The 17,706-nt window shown below is 42.2% G+C and overlaps 1 long non-coding RNA gene across 1 annotated transcript in view; it reads left to right on the forward strand.

The window, feature by feature from the left end:
* The window catches only part of LOC146763366 (uncharacterized), a 132,826-nt gene that overhangs the window by 106,635 nt on the left and 8,485 nt on the right, over nt 1-17,706 (forward strand). Inside the window, exon 3 of the long non-coding RNA XR_014952226.1 lies at nt 13,676-13,955. This is a non-coding gene — a long non-coding RNA (uncharacterized LOC146763366). The remainder of the gene's footprint in view (nt 1-13,675; nt 13,956-17,706) is intronic.

The raw sequence follows: 17,706 nt of genomic DNA on the forward strand, positions 1-17,706 counted from the left end.
AGAGCGAGCTCCCTCCCGGAGTGGTTGTTTTCCCTTCGCTCCCTGAATTGCTGTTCCTCAATAAACCCTCCTGGAAATAAAGCCGCCTGTGAGCCGTCCCGCCTTCATAGAGGAAGATTTCATTACGCTATCCGGCTTTCGAGGACTCGGCTCTCTGACAAGCAGAGTGGTCAGAGACCCAGAAGCCCTCAGATGGGTACTGTCTGAGCACATCTACTTAGAATTGAAATGTAAATAGAGAGACACAAAAACAAGTCTATATAGTTTGGGGAAAGGGAAGAGATGTTTTGGAGCATGCAGTGCCTTGCACATCATGAACATATTTTTATATAACAGATTGTGGAGATGATGTGAAATAAAACAGATCTACATAAAATAAAGATTAGGGTCTGGTTTGGATCTTCCGCAACTACACTTTGATTGTAGCTCCCAGGTATTCCCACTCATTTTCCAACAATATCTCCTTGAGATATGTTTTCTACTGCCAGAACTTTATTTTATTGCATTCTGAGAAGGTGATGGCCTGACTTTCTGAGACCATCACTATAAAACCTTATTACAGAAGTCCATGGAAGCAGCAACTCCACCAATTGTATTAGAGGTCCAATTTAATTTTGCTTGTTTTTAATGTGTTCCATGTTGAGAGCAGGGTAGCAGGATATTTCATTATTCTGCAAAGAACATTAATGAAAAGATTTCTGAGTCTGATTGCATTCATCTCAATTCTACTCTTGCTGTATTTGATATCCAGTGTCCAGCTTGGGGGCAAAACCGGCTTGGGAATAGAAACCAGAAGGATATGATGGTTCAGACTGAAAACAGATTCTTACCAGATCCTTGTCTAGAAATGGAAACTGAAACTAAAGCTCTGAGCTGTTTCTTGTGGACTAGTATGTGTGTGTGCACTAATGTATTTTGCAGCTTTAAAAACAAAGGGCAAGAAAAATGTTTATTACTGTATTATGTGAGTTGGTGGCATTCTTGTTTTTGTGGCAAATTAAATTTTTGTCAGAGCATGTACATTCATCAATGGGCTGCATTTGGATTCCTTTGGTTTGAGCTGGGAGAAGGATGCTCTGCATAGCATCCTTGTTTTTTATTATCAATTGAATTAAAATTAATTGTTTTGTATTATCAATTGAATTGAAATTAATAAGTAGGAGCAGCACAGCTAAGCTATTTCCCACTGTTTGGGGTTTTTTGCATCTCTTTCCTTTTTGAGGTGTGTACAAAGTTCAGAGATGCTGAGCTACTGTAAGACCTCTTTTTGAAGCGGCTGCTCAGATTTTAGGACCAGAAGAAGAGACTGGTCTCTAACTGTGGATTTGAGCCCTGTGACTTCCCCTGATCTGCCATGATCATAGGCTGAATTTTAGGCTTTTCCCATTCTCCATGCCAGGCCTTGGTTCACCAAGTGCTCAGAACCTTGCTTGTAAAAGGGCAAAATTTTACACTGGTAACCCAGCATTATGCATGTCTGTCTCAGCTGGAATTTCCAACTCTTAGACCATAACTTGAACCCCCCTGGAAAATCTGTTTAACTTAAAAACAATTATGATGATGGACCATTAAATTACATATATTATCAAGTAAATGATAGGAACTGAAAGCAGAGTTTATTATCTTGGCACTGCAGTGCTGAAAAAGTAGAAAGTTCTGCAGCGGAAAGAACCCACAAAGGTCTGATCTGCTCTTTGTGCCTGGTAAAATTGCTGCATAAGAGGCTCTTCAGGAAAACTTTTGGTTTCTGCAAAGCCTAAGGCAGACAGTGAAAGCTGTGTGGCTCAGCACTGAAATACTTTTGTGGACTCCCAGATGTAGTCCTTAACTTGCAAGTCCAAATCTCCAAGTGTGTCACTGGTACATTAAAGTTAAAAAATGATACTCATGTTTTAGTAGGGTTGAATCTTAAACGTAACTTAAAAGCAAGAAATGGCCTCTGGAAAGTGTTCAAAGACCTTTTAAAATATCCTTAGGAATAAAATGAGGTATTAAAAGTGAAATTGTGCTAAGACCCAACAACTCCAAGAATCCTGGGAGCCAGCAAAAAGCCTCCTTTTATTGTTTTGCTTTGAGGCATATCTGTGTTTCTTACATATTATCCTGCCCCAGGCAGGGCTGAACATTTCATGTAACATGATGACCCTGGAAAACATGCTGCAATTTCAGGATAATTCCTGATGAGAATTTATGGCTACATAAGCATATTGTAAGTAAACCAACCAGTTTTCCAAGCCACAAAATGCTGCACTGCTGCATATCACTGCAAGGACCACTTAGTGCAAAGGCTGCCTTGCTCCAGCACAATGAATAAGACCTCTGTTAATTAAAGGTAATAGGCAGGCTGAAGAAACCATGATATGAGAGAAACCTACTTTCCTGTTTTGCTGGTTTTGCAGGGTTTCTTGCTGGTTTGGAGGTTTTGTGCTGCCACCTGTTAACTTTCTGTTGCTGTCAGCTGGAGCCTGGAGCAAGCCCTGTCCTTCCCCTCCTCTCCCTGAACAAGGCAGGGATTATAGTCCTCTGTCATAGTGTCCCAGCAGCTCGTGGCACCTTACTGCAGTGAAAAAAAAACAAAGTTTGGAGTTATTGTTTCATATAATGTAATGCTTTCCAGTGGAGGGGAGTTTGGGGGGATGGCTGTGTTCAAGCAGCTGCAATCTCAATGGAGCTGAGCAAATGGGAAAACTGAGGGGCAGAAAAAGAGGGATTTCCAACCCCTGGGGAAAAGAGATGATGGCATACACCCTGTTGTTGTTCCTTTACACTTTTGTGTTTTTCAGGCAAAATTAATATTGTCATTCAGCCATTTCCAGATGCTTATAACTTTGGCCTGGGGGTGAAACACTGGATTGTTTCATCAAGAGGTGATAAAGAAAATCTGTCTGAGATCAAACATCAAAATGAGATCCTGAATGGGAAGTCATAAGGAATGGTAGCCTGGTGTGGAAATTCTGTATGTTCCTTTACAAGACTGACTTAAGGCTGACATGTTGGAGTGCACGGGCATAATTTGGCAACTAGCTCATGGATACAATGCTATTTTTGTCTTTTTGCACTGAACATGTATTCCATGGCTACAACATGGGACTACAACAGCAGTTGTGGTGATGCAGCTAGTCCCCAGCTAGCCCATGCTGCTCGTTTTAAAGCAAAATGCTCATTTTCTAAACTGTGTTAATTCCTGTTAGTTCCTCTGGACAGCTTCTGTTCTTATTCAGATTTTGGATGCGTCTTTTTTTTCATATCAGAAACTTGCTGCATGTATTTAAAGTGAGAATTACTCGATGTAGTGGTCAGAGTGATGTGATTGAAACATCCCTGCAGAGGTCTGTGAAGTGTCAAAGGGTGATACCTGCTTTCCATAGGCTCTGCTTGCTCAAAGCCCTCCTTTTGTCTCCTGACAGAGTTGTATTCTGATTTCAGAATGTTAATTATCCATACCTCCCAATTTCCCCTGCTCCTTATGTGTCAGCCCACCAAGAAGCTTTCTATTAATTTATCAAATTGTCATTGGGCTCACTTTGTTGCACTGTAGCCATTAGCTTGTCCATTTGCTTAATTGGTCCATTTCCCGTTTATTATTCAGTCCCTGAATCACCATTTGAATAATTTTTAGCTAGCTATTAATTGAATACCATTTCTAACATGATTACATTGTCTACGTTCTCATTTTTGCATGATCACTAAGAGAAAGGGGCTTTTATTTTGATGCATATGAGAGCCTCCGGTTAATCAGTGGTTGGAAAATGGGAAGAAAGTGATGGCTTTGTCCAGTAATTACAGAATCAAAGAGTCCATGATTCTTTAAGTAGTTAAACATGAAATTCAGGTTTCTCCTTCTGTTTCTGTAACTGCAGCTGATGGACTTTTAGCCAGACCCCTTTGCACCGCGCAGGGTGCAGCAGGCTCTGGGATCTGTGGAGTATTTGTGGGAAATGATTGTCACAAAAACAGCTTTTACCCTGGGCTGTTTGTGAGGCTGTTGGTCAGGCAGCAGTGTGCAAGTGTCAAGGTCTTCTGCTCTCCTAAAGTCTCCAGCTTTCACAACAGGCATCACCAGTTCTCCACATGCTTTGTCTTCACATGTGGTGCAGCACAAAAGCTGGGATAGAGGCTGATCACCCAGCATTGCATGCAGGTTTGGGGAGGATGGCAGTACCCTCTAGCTGGCATCCCTGGCTCACTTTGGACATAGTCACTTCTCCTGGCTCATTTTGGACATAGTGATTGTAACATGCAGGGCATAAACAAGGCACAATTAAGGGGGAACAACCTATTCTTGCTGTTCATTCTTAACCAGCATCCTCCACGTGTTAGCCTGGGGCCTGCAGGGGAAGCTGATCCATAGGAGAGGCCTGAAGCTCGCTGGCTGCTTTGTGCCAGTCCAGCAGCTCGAGGTTTACACAGTGGCTGTGATTTACACATAAATCACAGCCTGTGATTTATGAGGAACTTGGGAGGAAAGCAAAGAATCACAGAACCATGGAATGGCTTGGGTTGGAACAGACTTTAAAGATCATCTTGTTCCAGCCCCCTGCCATGGGCAGGGACACCTGCCACTATCCCAGGCTGCTCAGAGCCCCATCCAGCCTGGCCTTGGGCACTGCCAGGGATGGGGCAGCCACAGCTTCTCTAGGCAGCCTCAGCACCCTCATAAGAAACAATTTTTTCCTAATATCTAATCTAAATCTACTCTTCTTCAGTTTGAAGCCATTCCCCCGGCCCTGTGCTAGTGTTAACAATGGAAGATGAAAAATATAATGAATTTTGTGGGAGCCAATTTAAGCTATGGAGAACTCTGGGGCTGCACAGTGACACAGAGAATCTCCTGTAGGTTTGCTCAGCAACGTCTGAGATTTGTCTGAGTTCACTTTTGTGAGGGCAGGGCTTGTGCTCACAGAGGATTGGTATGAGTATCAACCCAGACATCAAGTCCTGGCTTTCTTCTTAGCTGGGCCTGGAAACATCTGGGCTGTTGATTCAGATGGAATTTTGGGTTTGTAGTCATCGAACCCAGATTTTGGAGGAGCATTTTAGTTCTCAATCATGGTGTGATTCCCAGAGATGATTGCCCTTGTGTTAGATAAGCCCAGAGTGTGGAATTTGGGCATAAAGGTGCTGGGCTCCCCCTCAGGCAGGAGGCTCTTCTGGAGAGTATTGTCTTCGTAGAGACAGATCTCTAAAATAAGAGAGAGGCATAGAGATGCCTCAGTGCTGACATCAGGCAGGGTGAGAGTCTGTGTTCACCTTGGTGTTTTTGCATTCCCAGCTTGGTTCTGGTTACTGTAAAGAGCTACAGAAAGACTCATCAGTCCTGTGGTGCTGACACAATAGGCAGCATCCAGGCTTAGATGTTCTTGACCAAATTATTCAGAAAGAAAGCTTACAGGTTTAGCCAAATGCAGAATTACTCTTTTGGAAGGCAATAAAAGTTCAGGGCTGCGAATCATCAAAATAGTCCCCCAGATGGCTGAGAAAAGAGCACAACCACAAACAAAAGCAGCTCTCAACTTGGAGTAACCTCCAAACTCGCTGCCATTCCAGAGGAGTTGCTAATCACAGATGTGTGTTAGTCTTTGAAAAATACATCGGGAAGCAACAGATTTCTAAGTTGCAGTAGCATGGAGATAATTTTATTTACACTTTCTCTGCATCAGGTGCAGAGTGGCTCATTTTCCGCTCCTAAATTTAAAAAGAATGATATTGCACTCCCTGAGCAAACAGAGAATGGAGCCAGTTAAACATTGGCTGGGAGGAGATGCACGTCCCTGCTGAGCTGAGCACCACCCAGACTGAATTTTGGGAGGTTCCTTAAACTTTGCTCCCAAGGTTGTTGTGCTGACAGTGCTGAAACCCTTTCCCCTAAACAATGTGGATAGGTTTGGAGCATTCCCTTACGCTTGGCTACCTCCAGCTCTGCGAGGGCCCCCGGCCTCAAGTGCTTCCCCTGCCACCAAAGAGAGCGGGCCAGGTCAGCCCACAATGCAAACAATGATGTCACCATTGTAAAAGAAATGAAAAGCTCTGTGGGAATCTAGGAGACGAACCCCAAATTAAAGATCTTTTGGCTAAATACGAGCACTAAGGAAAGCTTGCAAAGATCAGAACAGTGTTGCATGCCAATGTGGCGTTTGACGACCAAGATAAAAGGGGGACTTATTTCAGGAGTGAGGCTGTTTTAGCAAGAGAAAAATCTTGGTGTCTGTGTTGGAATACATAAAAACATATGTTTCCGATGTGGTTTTCTCATATGCTAAATGAACAGGACATCTGGTTGTGTTTTTAAAAAATAAATTGACTGACACTAAATCCGTGCTTTACAAAGCAAAAGGTAGTAAACCAAGAACATCTAATAAGGTAACAATGAAATATTTGGCAGGACTTCAGAGTATTGGAAACTCACACAACCGAAAGGAGCTGAAATATTGTGATATATACGAGGCCTTAACTTCTCATTTATCTGTGCTATTTCTTACTGCACTTCACAGTAATATGTTGCATTCCCATTGGTATAGATTTCTGTATGTTAGTGCCAAAACTCCAGATGTTTTCTAGGTAAATCTCTGGAGACTATTTTATTGTGTTTCATTTCTCCTTATTTACAATTCACTTGCCTTGAACTCCAGCCATTGGTAATAAAAATCCATAGAGCCTGCAGCTGAGCCAAGTGGACACCATTGTCCTGTTTTTTCAAATTGGGATGGGTTGATCCAAGCCTTGAACAGAATCCAAACCACTGGAGTTTTCCAAAAGTTCATCTCTCTTCTCTTTATTTTTTAACCCTTCATGCACCAGGGAATAAAGAGTCAGCTGCTTTGTCTGTCCTTTTCCCCCTCGACTCTGTTGTGAAAGGTTCAACCCCTCTTCACCACAACAGCCTATCCATAGTTGCTGTCCTTTAGCTCTCCTGCAAATTCCTGTCCATCAGAGCCCTGACCTGACCCGTGCTCCAGGCTTCTGTATCCCTCCTCCAGGCTACCTTCACCCCAATCTGCCAGCTTCCTCTGCGTTCCTCTGGAGTTAAAGGAAAAGCAATGTGGAGGTGTGGTCTTGCCTCATCCCTGAGCCACTCTGTGCTTCTTAAGGCATTCCCTTTCTGCCTTACAGGCACAGCACAGTGCTCCAACTGGGCACTTCCAAACCCAAGTTCCCCTTTGCCTTCCACTTCAATTTTTGTTTTTCTGGGTTTTTGGTAAGCTATTATTAATGAACTAATATATAATGAAGCCTGCTGTCCACCCCCCACCCTTCTCAGTTTGCTCTTGGTTTAGGCTGTAAATACCTTCAGGTTCTCTGGTACATCACAGGGATTGCGGTGCCCATCTTGCGCTGAAATCAGTCTGTAGTTACTGGGGAATTCGGGTCTCTGCATGCTGACAAAACCCTTGCTTAATGACATAGAAAGAATTAGCCACTTTGCTGTAGTGGGATTTCAGTTAATTTTAAAGAGCTGCGAAGTTCCGTTTCAGAGTTGCTGCAATCAGCGGTTACGTTTTACAGCCCATCACAGACACGTCTGATCAACCACACAGATTTTTTTTTATGTGAACATACCCACCCACCAGATGTGTATAAACAGAAATCGTTCCACAGCATAACCTGATCATGTTTTCTTTGTGGTTCTGGGCTTGACTGATCCTTCAGGAGAAAGCAGTGCTGCTCACAGAGCTCCAAACTGGGAGCAAGACCTGTTCGGATCTCTGCTGTCTGTCCCTGTCAGGGAGAAGGAGGGATGAAAGGAAGATGTTGCAGCTCTGAAAAGGGCTGTTCTCTCTCCCCACATGCCCATGTGGATGTGGCTGGCTCTGAGTGCAGCCTCTTGCCTGGCCTGTGTTTCCTGGGCTGGCTTTCAGGAGCTGTGCAGTGCTGGAGGACTAGAGCTGCAATGCAGTAACTGGTAACTCCCGCTCCCTGCAAGGCTGGAGGGAATTCTTTCCTGCTCTAGTAAGCAGCTGGAGTGGTAAAGTGCCAGCCTCCCAGGTTTTTGAACAATTCCTATTTTTCTTTGATTTCTTGTAGCTGAAATACACTTAGATAAGGCAGGTAATATCCTTTATGCTTTGTGCTATTGCTTGTGAATGATGTATTTATTTTTAAAATAGTACAATTTATCTATATGCTGTGAAGTTTATAAGTCTTGTGCCAGTAGATATGACTCTGTTGTCCAGCATACTAATTACCTGAAGAGCTGAATATTTCCCATTAATCAGTAAATATTTCAAAATTAAGCAATTATAAATGGGCCAAACCCAAAATGCCAGACAGAAGCACTCTTACAGTGGATCCAGGAATGACACTTAACCAGGTTCCAAACCGGGTTCCAGGTTCTAAACTCGATTTAACAAATTGCATCACAAAGGAAGGTACAAATGTCATTAGTTTTAGTTTCACATATTGAAACAGGTTCTGAAAGGCAAAATTATTTCCTTTACAGTCCCATTGTACTGCTACCAGTTGATCTTGAGTCCTGCATCCCAGGTAGTGTCATAAAAACCTTGGATGTATTTTGTCCTGAACTTCAGAGAAAACTGCCTTCAAATTCCATGCCTCAAGCTCATCTCTAGAAATATTTAATGAGCAAAGTCTTAATTCAAATTTCATGAAAATAATTACCAGAGACAGCATCAAAGCACAGTCTCTTCCCAAGTTAGTGGTATTATAAAAAATTTTAAGCTCTAGAAAAGTAGAAAAAGCATTATGCTGATCAACCATCTTCACTGGGGAGAAATGAATACAAGGCAGGCACTAAGAACCAGGAATGATGGTTGCTATTTTCTTTTATTTGGAAGTGAGTTCTGTGTTTGCATCTCCCAACTTTATTTGTGATCAGTGAGGCTTCAGCCTGGATTGAAGCCACAGGGGTCACAGATTGCTCATCTGTGGATCTTGTCATGGTGTCCTTTGGGTACATTACATAAAGGTCACTGGTTTTGTTACTTCCCCCCCACACACCTCTTTCTCCATTTTTAAACTTGTTTTCTCTCTATTCATGCTCTACTGAGGACCAGCTAAAGAAACAAAAACATTTTTAAATCTTCAGTGTGAAGCTGGGTACACACAAAGTACTCAACATTTATATAGTGTCTGTCCTTAAAGTGTCAGTGTTTGCCAAGCAATTCTGTTTATTGGCAACTCAGCCCTCTAAATTCAGCTGCAAGGACTCAAAGGCTTTCAATGATTTCAGTGTATTTTTGATTGTGTCATTATTCCCCTGCAGTGAGAAGGGAAAAAACAAATCACTGTGGTGTCTAAAATGCTGTGTGCATCTTTTTGCAAATGCAGTAATCTCACAGGCGCCTGTTTTTCCCAATGTGATGCTGCCTCAGTCAATTCTTTGTGCCAGAGAGGAAAAACTGTGATAGGTTCCCAAATTCCAATAGTCAGTATAATAACCTGTTCCCTCTGCCCTCCCTGTCCATGAAAAATGCAGAGTTTGAGAGGGTTTTTTAAACATTCCTTAGAAAGAAAAGAATGACTCTCAACTCTCATGAAAAAACATATATTTCTCTCACCGTAATTCTCAACAGTACTTGAGTTTTTAGTATGAAATAGTTGCAATAAATTGTGTAAGATCAATCTTGTGAAGTAATAACATTTCAGGAGAAGGAAAAATTTTAATTTGAAATGACAGACTTGAAGATCCTTGCATGGACACAAAGAGAGGATAACTCCTGAGAAGTCATTCCAGAAAAAAAAGAGAGAGACTGAATTAATTGAATAAATTATGAGTGTTAAATTATTAATTCAGCTCTGAGTCAGCTTTGAACTACTTATTAACAATTAATTGATACAGATATTTTATAAAATGTACAAATCATTTTAATAAATACTTCTGAGCATTTCTTTTTACTGGATGTGAAACGATGGGCACATGAAAATGTATGCTCAGTCTTAGTCTGCATCACTATAATGTATGGGATAATCAGATTAACAGCAGTCCTGGGAAAAGAACAAAGCTGGAGAGGCACTTCCTGTGCTGGTTTCTAGAGAGGACCAGCAACCACCTCTCTCAGCACACAGAAAATTAGGTCTTCTTGTGTGTTTTTGGTTGTGACCGTCCAGCAAAGCAGGGTTCTGGCTGTTCAACCATCTGGAATCCATGCTGTGAATTAAGCAGGAGATTGCTATAAATATTAAACACAAAGAGGCTGCTGTAACAGGAGGAGAAACTTCCCATGTGCAGTGCAGGGAAAACCAGCAGAGGAGGACACTGACCTTGCTAGCAAAGCTGTCCTATCCTTTCTGGCTCCAAAAAGCCACAACCACAAAGGGATAGAGTTGAAAAAGAGCAAACTTTTGCAGCCTGATCTTTTGCACTGACTGTCAGGGTCCTTTCAGATCTCTCATATTTACAGAACAGTGTAATCTGTGATTTAAACTTCATTCCATGAGGTCATTATTGAACAAAGACGACAAACAAGGGCTCAATCACCTTTTGGCGACTTGCCTGTCACATTAATTCCCTCAGCCACCATTCAAGTTGTATGATTTTCTAACTTATAGCCCCTGACTTTTAATATCATCACCTATGAACAAAAATTAGAATTAGTTCCCTATTCAGTGCTGAGAGTGCTTATCCTTCCTGCTCCATCCTGATGTGAGCATCGCTTGTATCCCACCAGGAAACACAAAAACATCAGCAGTCCAGCTGCTCTTGAATCTGCTTCAAGAACTCATGGGGTAAGCTGAAGTTTTACACCTTCCAGCTTGGAGCTTTGGGCTTTGCCATTTCCAGAAGTTAGTGGATTCTGAGGAAAATGCCAGACAAAAAGTAAAGCTGCAATTTTCAGGTGATAGTGGCTGCAGAGTGGCCCTTCCTGGCCACCTCTCCTGCCTGCCTGGTGCCCTGGCTTTGATGGGATGGTGCTGCTCCCAGCTTACATCAGGCTTTAGCATGAGCTGGGTTAGCCAAAACCTAAGCAGGAGTTGAGTGAACTCTCCTGCCTGACTCTCGCATCCTCCTCTAGAGCCTGCTGCGGGAAGTTTCCAGTGTTCTGCAGGTGTTCCAGGTCAGCATTCAGGGGAAGAGGTGTCTGGCCACCCATGAAATCTTGTGGAAATCCCATTCTTTTCTGTAACATGCTTTTGAGCTTGTTCTCACTCCAGGAGAGCAGCAGCCTCACTTATGCTCTTTGATGACAAAGAATGTACTTATTCTGATCTTGTCCACATGCTCCTTTTATTGTCCTCACCAAATTTAAAATCTGATTCATCCTTTGAGGAAAAAATATTTTCCTCTTCTGTCAAGTTCTCTCCTTATCTTTCAATTCTGAGCAGTTTTCACAGGGTTAGTGAAAACTGCACTTGCACACCAAGTGAAGAGTATGTCTCTAAGCCATGCAAAAATATATCATAAATTATTATTTTTTTAATGTTGAGTAAGAGTCCAGTTAAAGTTGTACTTTGCCCTTCAAAAAATGCTCCAAGATGGTTGCTGAAACACTCACACCCTTGTGCACAGGCACATGGACTCACTGGAGACAGTGACTGTCATCTCTTAGAAAACTCTGTAAAACTCTGACTTTCTGGGTCAGGCTTGCACTTAAATAATGCTTCTGTGCACTGTACTTGCTTTACAGCAAAGTGCAAAGGTGTTGCTGTCCTTTTAGAGCTGGGGATTTTTTGACACAGGGACATGAGAATTCCACAGGAGCTGCGAGTTCCTGTGGGTGGGGAACTCATGTCCCACTGACCTCCAGTAAAGTTTGCTAAATTGTGAAAGCAGATTCTTGCTTAGGTGAATATCACCTTGTTAATAATTGCCAAAACAGCTCCATTCCAATCATCACCAAGCCTGTTGGTGGGCAGGGAAGGACTAAAGGTTGCCCCCAGCTTTTTGGGTACTGAGAACTTGGTTTGCACCTGGAAAGAGGAATGAAGCAAGCAGCAGTGAAACACAGATTTGCAGAGAGACACATGACTTCTCCTCATGCAGATTTATTTCACACACTATTTTTCTTCATCCCTCCTCCACTGACTGCACTGGAGCCTCTCTGAAAACTTTTGCATCCTCTGATGGCCAAAAAAGCCTGATCTTTCAGTGGTACAGATTTATACCTTCCATGCTGTTTGATGTAACCTGAAAGGCCAATAAATGTCTTCTGTGGAGAAGTTACTAGATGCAATACAAGGTACAAAGCAGAAGCAGAGGTGATGCACACTTTAGTGGATGAAGACTTCAGGTGAGCCAGGAGATGTGATTTTATCCTTACAGAGATCATTCCTTGGAGAAGTTACATTAGTTTCTGTGTCTGCCTTTGCTTCATGTGCTAGAATGTGAAAAAGGTCTGTTGCAAATCTGATGCTGTGGATTTCAAAACTGCCTAGTACAATCTTGGTGAGGCTTCTAGGGATAAATGTAACAGAAATCATAACAGCAATGGTTGTCTTCAGAGCAATAATGCACTGAAAGCCTCTTATTTTTACATCCTGCTTCCTGTATGTAAGCAAGCACAACACAAACACTGCAACAGCTTTCTACAGCACTATAATGAGTATTTTTATTCCATCAGAGAAATACCTTATAAAATATAAGCAGTATGTAACACCAGATTGAATAATATGTTTTAGGAGAGGGCAGTTCAATGAACTCATGACACATCTCAGGAAACCATTGTGGGAATCAAGTAGGAAAGGGAGGTAGGGATGTACTTGGATAGTGTCAGGCATCTCATTCTGTTCTGAAAAGTGTGAGTTCTTGCCATGTGTTTGTATCTACAGGAGACCAGAGGAGTTCCCACTTCTCTCAGGCTGTCTTTGTGAACGTGTGTTTATGAATGGTGGTTTGGAATTTCTGGTCAAAAGTTTGGGACAGGATAATAATTTATTTACTTCCTGGTGCTCATAGGAATTGCAGCAGCAATGGCAACATTTTCTCAACACCTTGGTAATTTCTTGATTGGCTTGAGTAAAGACAAGGCAGTCATGGCACAATCTACAGCTTTCCCATTTTATTTACTTCTGTATGTTCATACTTCAGCAACTGCTTTATGTAATGGCTTTATCTGTGTGTCACCTTTTAACATGAGTTATTGATTTTTACATATTTTTTATCATTTGAGTGGCTTCAATTTGAAAGAGAGTAAGGTTAGGTTAGATGTTAGGAAGAAATTCTTCCCTGTGTGGGTAGTGAGGCCCTGGCACAGGGTGCCCAGAGAAGCTGTGGCTGCCCCTGGCAGTGTCCAAGGCCAAGCTGGATGGGGCTTGGAGCAACCTGAGATAGTGGAAGGTGTCCCTGCCCATGGCAGGGTGTGGAATGAGATGATCTGTAAGGTCCCTTCCAACACATTTATGATTCTTTGAATGCTTGTGCACACATGTTCTGCCAATCTGAGAATTGAAAGTGTAATTTTCACCCTGAAAATGTTGTCTTTAGTCCGAATGCTGACATTACAGGTTTCAGATCCATAACTGTTGTTTTTATATTTGAATGCCTATGGGCAGCTGAAAACAAAACATATCATGGTGAAAAACACAGAAGTTAGTGGTAGAAAATGCTCATGCACATCTGCACCTGAGCAGTGTTGTTAATGATCCTCCTGGCCCATGACTGTTGTCTCCCCCAGCCTGGCTTGCTGAATTCATCCTGGGGCAGGCTCTTTGATACTGCCTGAAACTGAACTGGAATAAAAGTCAATCAAATCTTGCAGTTTGTTTTTTTTTCTCTCAAAAGGTGCTTCTAGGACTGAAAATCCCAAACCATCACCTGCCCAAAGTGTGTTTGCTGAGGATGGTGGCTCAGAGCAGCTCTGCCTTGCATTGATTGTTCTGAGAAGACTCCTCCTGGGCTGATTTTGGCACTCAGTGGGCTCAGGTAGTGCTCCAGGAGTAGCCATAGCAACATGCTCGACAGCACCTGCACATCCCCTGGAGAGATGGATAAATACAGAGACTGCATTTCAAACCTGCTCTCAAAGCTGCTGCTGCTTCCACCTGGACCCTGGACCCTGAAGGTACTCCAGCACTCACCCAATGGGAAGTGCCACAGGAATTACAAGGAAAAAAATAAATAAGTGTATTCTATTATTTCTAAATATTTTCCCCCAGGCAGGCCTGTCAGGTCCCTCTCCCTGGTGTTAAAGTCCTCAGCTTAGCAAAGCTAAGGTCTAAATGATGGCATCTGGAAATGGGACAAAACACAAGGATGCTATAGCCTCTCTCTGAGCATACAAGAACCAGTGGAAAGCTTTAAAATCCCTGATTTTTGGCCAAAATTCTGCCTTGGACAGGACTATCTCCATGGGTGCAGGGGGTCTCATCCATCTCCATCAGCTGGGAGCTCAGGCAAAGCCTTGCCTGAGCATGGGACCTGTGTTAGCTAAGATGAGGTGTCCCTAAATTATCTCAGAATGACAAGACTTCAAATTAATATCTTGCTTTTGACCTCCTGTTGGATTCGTGGAGCTGGTTAGGCCATGCAGTTTCTAACAGCACCTTCACAGGGAGCCCTGCCATTGTTAGAAGTTATAATTAAGCAGACCAGAACACCTCTCTTCTTCCAAGGCTTTTTATCACAGGAGATGCAGAAGTTTCTACTTCTGAACTCTCTCAAATAGCTTCTTCTTGGTAGTAAGACCACATATGCCCTCTGCTGTCCCTTCAAATTGTGTGAAAACCTATTAGCAGAACGTTATTGGTATTCTTACTGATATTAATTTTACGGCTCTGTGAAAACTGAGAAATATTCTGTGGGGGGAATATTCTGTGAGAACTGAGAAATATTTCAGGGAGAGGTTCAGGGAGTTCCACCTCCAGGATGCAGCTCTGGGCTTACACCAGCTGCAGGATAACACAAGGCAATCTCTTGGGAAAGTCCCACAGAAATTCTGCTTTTCACATTTTGTGCTTTTTTGCTTTCTAAGCACACAGTCTCTGTGATATGATTCCTAGTTCTCCAGTGTCATCTGCAATAAGGTCAGATCTGCAAAATTCTATGCCTTTAAAAGTAGATTTGGAACAAAGCTGTAGGTAAATCTCTAAATATAGAGGATGGTACATTTTTTCCATAAGCAAATTGCGTGCTGTTTTTACATGCTGGCTTTCCTTGATTTGTCAGAAATGGTTAGTGTTAAGAATCCAATTTCTTGGCAGCAAACAAACCTTTAACAACCTTGGGTAAACTTTATATGGTGCTTAATTTGCACTAGCAGCACATAATGCAAACAAAGTGTTGACTAGAATGCACTTTCCCAAATTAATTTCCATCTTCTGACAACAGACACTTTTCTCGACAAAGATAAGTTTCCCAGCACTATTCAGCTCTTTGTGCAAATTGTACTCACGGTGTCATTTTAATGTTTAATGGCAGCAGAGTCACCCCTTGATACCCTGCTTTTAAATTTATGTATTAAATCTGGCTGGCTCCTAATAACTCTCATTTTGGATAGCACATGGAGAGCACGGGGGACATGGTGGGGTTCTAACAGACCCTTTTTTTGGTAAGTGATACAGGCCAATAGTTTTCCATGCATGGATGCTAGCTTGGCACATAACTGGGTTGGTAAATTTTGATTGAAACACTGTGATTTCTTACAGAGACCCAGTTGTGCTCTCTGCCCAAGCTCTTGGACAGACCCTAAGTTAATTGCTGTATCCCAGGTTTTATAGGATCATGGGACCACACATGATGCCTTCGTGCAGATTATTTCCACTAATCCTCTAATTCAAGTGCCTCCTAAAATACCATGCCTATCCTGGAAATGCACACTGAATGCTCAGCCAAAATTATACATTAGGGTGCAATTAGCTGTGAGCAGAGCACTGAAATCTGGAATATTTTTGCCTAAGAGGTCAATTAGTGCGATTGGGAGGCAAAGGATGCAGCCAGCCATAGAATGGTCAGAGGGAGCAATCAAGGGAATTGAGCAGTCAGCTGATTAGGAAACAACTAGTGAGAGCAAGATGAATTTTCACCCTGGAAGTGATGAATGTAGAAATGTAGACCTGCCTGGAGCATTCAGCCAAACCAAACACTCAATCAGCATTCAATTAACCCAAGCTGCTCCCCATGTATGTAGGATTTAAATATATATATATATATATTTTAGACAGTCTCATCATGTGTGCTGTTCTCAGGAGCCATTCTACGTGTGTTTAAGTATTGGCAAAATTAGTAAATAGTAACTCAAACATATTGAGTATTTAATAGTGATATAACTGTGTATTCAAGCAAAATATTTTAGTGGCAAACTGATGGTTCCTTTATCTTATAACTCACCTGTCCTTAGAATACATTTGTGTTTCAAATCCAAATACTATAAATTTTTCTATTGTCTAGTAGTAAATTTAAAAGTAGGGTAAGGCAAGGCTTTGAGGTTAATTAAAGTTCACTGGAAATGTACTTTTTATTATCAGACCTATGCCTCTGTAATTAACATTCGAAATGCAGGGTTAATTATTATTGTCCCTTTGTTAGTTTGCCAGGTAGAATGAACACATCAAAAGCTTCAGGTTTGATTTTAAAGGCAACTTTTAATGGCAGGGGAATTTCCCTGAGTCCTGAATACATCTGTGGAGTCCAGCCCGGTGGCAGCACCACTCACCTGGGCCTGTGGAGATGTGCTGGTTTTAGTTGGAGAAGGAGCACCAGGGAAACCTCTGGGGAAAGAAAAATAATTCTCAGGCTGGCTTTTCTAAAGGCTACTCCAGTTAACTTTATCTCCATGACTCAGGAAAACATACAAACTGTAGTTGGTTTGCTTTTTATTTGTTTAAATGAGGTCATAAACGGTGTCTTGCCAGTCTGAGCAAAGGCACTGCTTTCTTTACATTAGCCAGCTCATCTTTCCTCAAAGTGGAGCCCATGACTCCCTGCATTTATTTTTTTTTGTCCCTGTTTATATGTGAGCTAACCTTTGTTTAGTGTTTGGGATGTGTCTTTTAACCCAGACTAGTTTTGTTTATAAGTGTATTGTGTCGGGTTTCACATGGCAAAATTTCCTCTGCTAGTTCCTCCACCCAGACTGAAGTTATATTATTGTAGCATTGAGATAGTTGTTATTTTCTCAAAATATTTATATTGCAAAACCCACTCTCCCAAATTTAGTGTGGGGTAGGAGCCACAAGTTCACTTCTCACATGCACTGATTTGGCAGCAGGCAAACCACAGAGATGTCTATAGCCCTGCTCATTTATTCTGGAGAAGGACGAGATCTCCAGGGCTCTACAAACAAGTCTGATTTAAGATTTGTTTTCTAGAAATGTTTCAGCTGCTGTGTTCTGTGTGTGCATAATTCATAGGGCATCTCTTAATCTCTGAAACCGTAGCTTATGGTTACTCATTGCACAAATCATCCAGGATGCGGCTATAATCAAATTCTGGACGTTTTTGTCATGGTGAAAGAAAAATGACGGCACTGGAAGTGTGATGCTCAGCAGTGGGGCACTGACCTATTGTACTCAAGCTAAGAAGTAGCTCAATTTGCTTGCAGATTACAAAATATTGCCTCCTGTACACAGCCTGATGAAGGTAAAAGCATTCAGTGAGCAAGTTGCTCCCACATGTCAAACAATACTCGGGGCTAATGGTTGTTGTGGCTTCCAGGGTCCTTTCCATGGCAAAGATGAATTATTTTTGGACTGGCACCCCTTGCCCACAGTCCCAGGTGAGCCTGAGGTGTCTTGGCCCTTCCTGAGGAAGGGCAGACAGCTTCCCATCCTGTAGTGTTCCAGGAGGCTTCTGTACCGCCTGTGGTTGGTCTCCCT

This window comes from Lonchura striata, chromosome 1A (assembly GCF_050655825.1).
Source record: "Lonchura striata isolate lonStrDom1 chromosome 1A, ASM5065582v1, whole genome shotgun sequence".
In the NCBI taxonomy this organism is placed as follows: domain Eukaryota; kingdom Metazoa; phylum Chordata; class Aves; order Passeriformes; family Estrildidae; genus Lonchura; species Lonchura striata.